Source organism: Bubalus kerabau, chromosome 12 (genome assembly GCF_029407905.1).
Source record: "Bubalus kerabau isolate K-KA32 ecotype Philippines breed swamp buffalo chromosome 12, PCC_UOA_SB_1v2, whole genome shotgun sequence".
Classification (NCBI taxonomy): Eukaryota; Metazoa; Chordata; class Mammalia; order Artiodactyla; family Bovidae; genus Bubalus; species Bubalus kerabau.
In genome coordinates this window covers 51,590,840-51,595,612 of record NC_073635.1, presented here as the reverse complement: position 1 = coordinate 51,595,612, position 4,773 = coordinate 51,590,840, and the positions used below count along the sequence as shown (strand labels likewise).

General features: G+C 39.3%; 1 non-coding gene across 1 annotated transcript; it reads right to left on the bottom strand.

Moving 5' to 3' along the window:
- Positions 1–4,142: 4,142 nt before the first annotated feature.
- Positions 4,143–4,249, bottom strand: LOC129624844 (U6 spliceosomal RNA). The gene has a single exon (XR_008701180.1). It is a non-coding gene; the product is annotated as a U6 spliceosomal RNA (small nuclear RNA).
- Positions 4,250–4,773: the final 524 nt, after the last annotated feature.

Genomic DNA, 4,773 nt, shown 5'->3' with positions numbered 1-4,773 from the left:
TAAGAGATTCTGGCTGGTTTTGTCCTGGGGCTTAAGATGTGGCCTTATTTCAGGCCACTGGCACACCTGCATTAGAAACAGCATAACAAAAGCTGATTTGGACAGGACCCTGCCTAAAATGGCAGTGATACAAAGTTGATTAAGAAGATTTTGGCCAAAACCCAATGAACTTGCAATTCTAATGCACTGATATTGAAAGAGGAGGACTCAATAGAAAGATAAATTACAGTAATTGAACTAAAGTTGCAATCAGCAAATGTTTACACTGGGAAACCACCTGGTTCTTGAACATTTCTGTTTTTGATGGATCCAACTGAGGTTTCCAAATTTATTAGTATTCCTATGAGGTTTTGTTTCTTCTTTCACAAAGATAGCTGATGGGTTGTATCATGTATTTTTAATAACAACTGTTTGGATCCCTGGTATAGAAGAATTCTGAGTCCTCGATAAAAGGGATCAGAATTACAAGGATAATTGGGGTATATCCACCACACGTGCACATTTGTCACATCTCTGTGTCATCACCAATGTTCAGAAAAGGGCATGACAAAAAATGGTGCTGATGGACACCAAAGGAAAAAGACCACTCGATTATCCCACACTGTGGGTCTTGTAGGCTCAATAAACTCTACCTACACCCCATCCTTAATCCCACTCAGGGAAACCTTACAGAAAAATAAGTCATCTTGAAGATTCCTTCCAATGAATATATGACTTGATTTTAAATCTCCCTTAAAAGGAGTAAAATTTCTAACTTGGCTTTTTCAATTATTTCCCTTTGTAGATTCATATTAAAACTGGCCTCCAACATGTTAAGCGTATGACACAGAGAAGAATTTACCTGGTTCCTCCCATTTCACAGTGAGTCTAACTGACATGAACAATCAGCGTAGATATATCTACAACAGTCAGTTTGTTCAACTTAACCAGAAGTGCTGATGGTTACAAAGTGCCAACTCTCTGTTAAGGAAATAAAAATACAACCCCAAATTAAGAACTACATATCTCAAGAAAAGTAACTTACAAACAAAACACAAATATAACCCTGAAATAACTTTCACATTTCTCAAGGGAAAGTAATTTCTACTTTTTGAAACATGCAATTTACCAACAGCTCCTATAATCACAGCAATTCTCACATTAGCATAGAGCACATGCTTTTAACTTTGTAGTCTAGCAGTACGTTGGACCAGTTTTTTTTGTTTTTTTTTTTTTTGTCGTTGCTATTTAGATCTTGAATTTAACACTCATATACTCTAAAAGGACATGAGAGAGGAAATTGAGCTTTATTCTTTGAAGTATCTTCATATTTAACTCATTTATCCCCTTTGAATTAAAAATCATCCATATACTACTACTTCCAGCATACATACTACAATTTTCAAAGTACATGTCAGACCAAGGAAAAAAATAATTCATTATGTCTGTAAAAATGGATCCTGAATCCATTCACCCAGATCTTTTCTGATTCCAGACACACATTTCCAACCTTCTTATAGACTCCTGCATTGATACCTCATGTCCCCATTTTTATTAAATTATCACCAACAACTTTAAATCAGAACCTTCTTCTGGTTTTCACTCTCCCTTGTCCCATTATTCTCACATGTGATAATCATCAAGTTCTTTTTCATAATATTATTACACTGTTATTCTTGTTTCTATAAAGAATCACGATGGTGGTGGTGGTGCTGGTTTAGTTGCTAAGTTGTGTCCAGCTCTTGCGTACAGTCCATAGGGACTGTAGCCCACCAGGCTCCTCTGTCCATGGGATTTTCCAGGCAAGAATAGTGGAGTGGATTGCCATTTCCTTCTCCAGGGGATCTTCCTGATCCAGGGATCAAACCATCAAACCATGTTTCCTGCATTGCAGGGACTCTCCTATATTGCAGGTGGAAAGAATCACCATACTGACAAATTGGGAGACGAACTCAAATCATTAACTCTAATCTACACCCTCTAGAGTAGAAAAAGCACACAATAGATACTAACACACAAAACCCTGAGAGGCTGCTCTAAGTACTTCAGCTTAAAGACTCCAAATCTAAATTATCTCATGAAGCAGCTCACATGATCTACCATCACACCTGGGACTCTGTTAATCTCAGGGTAAGGCCTACAAGCAGATCGCAGGCATGCCAGGGTCACTGTCCTTCCTCGGTCTTCATTCATAAATAGCTATGAGAAATTTTCCAATGGCAAAGGCCTTTTCTCAACATGGATGGTGGCTTCCAGGAAACGCTTTAAAACTTGTGAATACATAGCTTCCTCACACCACCAACCTCCTCCCTGGATAATGGCAGTGCTCACCACAAGATCTTAAGAGGGAACCCACCTATTTTTAATCCTAGATGAAAAATACGATTTGTCACACGTGGCATCCAGACGTTGTGAAATACATCCATATTCTCCAGTAAAAAGGAACCAGTCCACCTTGGAATGCAAAGGAAATAACTGACCCACGGACTGGGGCAGTAAATACAGGAGATGAGACTGGAGCATCTTGAAGTTCCAGAGACAAAGGACATGCCAAAAAATCACAATGATGGAGACATGTCAGAGGGAAATGGGAGCATCAGATGTACAGAGCCAGGAGATGATGGGATGCTCAAATCCATGATATCACATCTGCTTTGCAGTTTTTTTTATTGTTGTTGTTGTTGTTTTCTGGCTGGGCCACATGGTATGTGGATCTTTGTTGCCTGATCAGGGATTGAACCCAAGCCCCCTCTCTGCATTAGAAGCATGAAGTCTTAACCACTGGACCATCAGGGAAGCTCCTGCTTTGCAGTTGTAAGAAATGAGATGGATCACACAGTCTTCAAATGAGCTAAGCCAATGACTGCTTGTCTGGAATAAGATTGTGGTACATTCACTGGCTGTAAGAAACACCCTGGTATTTGTCTTGAGTATCACCATACCCGTGTCAATCTTAACTTCAAGAAGAAAAGAAAGGAGTCCAAGGCTCTCAATCCAAACAGACCCAAGCTTTTGACTTGAGTGATAGCTTTGAGTGATGGCAGGAGAAAATTGGGATCCTTGATTTCTTCTGCTAAAGACTTGAATTTTTTTAGGGATAACTTTTCTGTATGTAAGTACCAATACTAGCTGATGTAGGAATATAGGTAGAATATGTATGGAGATGATGTAATACCCCTTTTCTCCCAACCTCAACCCAGCAGCTTTCAGCCCTCTGACTTCAGCAGTCAAATATTTCTGCATTATTCAGGGTTCACTGAGAAACCCAAAGCAAATTTGTTTCTATATGTGCACTCTCTGCCTTGAATAAACAACAGATCCAATAATAATAAGAGTAATTGCATTATGTTTCTAAAACATTCATGAGGAAATGAGTCTCTGTTTCCTAACTAAATGAGTCTGCATTTTACAAAACTGCTACAATTCTTGCATCATTTTCTGAAAAGATTATGATTTTTGTTTAAAGATTTATAAAGGAAGGGCCCACTTTAGACTATAGAGGGTGAGTGGTCCCTGGAGGGGCAGATAATGTTTGATGCCATTGAACCAGGAAAGAGGCAAGATCTTAGGGGAGAAAAACCCTCAATAGATAATCATCCTTAACCTTCCTTATTCATCTGAAAGCTGAGGGATGCAGATAGCCAAAGAAAGCTCTTGTGAGACAGAGCTAGTGAACTTGTAAAGAGAGAACTTGTCAAGAGCTTATTTTGCCCATGGGAATGGACCAGATCTTACCATTTAGAGAAGAGGGTAGCAAACTGCAGCCTAACCTATAGCCTACAGCAAACCCTGTCTGCTTTTCTAAACTTTCATTGGAATTGTTTAGAAGATTCATAGTGTTCTTCTATGATGGTTAGATAGCATCATCAACTCAATGGACATGAATTTGAGCAAACTCGGGAGATAGTGAAGGACAGAGGGGCCTGGTGTGCTATAGTCCACGGGGTCACAAAGAGTTAGACATGACTTAGTGACCGGAAAACAACAACAACAGTGTTCTTCTATGATTGCTTCCCTTTTAATTCTTGATTTTTGGTAACTGATATAAAAAATATTCTGCCACATCTCAGTTCAATTCAGTTCAGTCGCTCAGTCGTGTCCGACTCTTTGCAGCCCCATGAATCACAGCACGCCAGGCCTCCCTGTCCATCACCAACTCCCGGAAAAATATGGAACGCTTCACGAATTTGCGTGTCATCTTTGCGCAGGGTCCATGCTAATCTTCTCTGTATCGTTCCAATTTTAGTATATGTGCTGCCGAAGCGAGCACATTTCAGTTAAGTTATCGCAAAACAAGAGCAAAACCCGTTCTCTAAATGTGGACCAGAAAGTTAAAGGACACCTCTGATGGCCATAATGGAGATAGCAAAGAATCCCAAGGGGGTGGTTACAGCCTCAGGGTCCAGCTCTGCCAGGAGATTCCTATAATGATATTCTCCTCTGGTTCCAGCCTCAATTGGCAGTATTTTTTTTCCTTATTTTTCCCCAAACCACAAAGATATATTTATTTGTGTGTTTTGTTTTTCACTTTTTAAATCAGCCTTACTGGTGTAGAATTAACATATAACAAAAGTCACTAATTTTGTACAGCCTTAAAAGATATAAATATGGTAGAGACACCACCACCACACTCATAATGCTAAACATTAACATCACCCTCAAAAGTTCACTCATAATTCTTTGTAGTTAATCCCTTTTTCTACTTCCTGGCCCTAGCAAACTGTGGTCCGCTTTCTATCATTACAGTTTTGCTTTTCCTAATTGCTCACATAACTGGAATCAAGATATAAATAT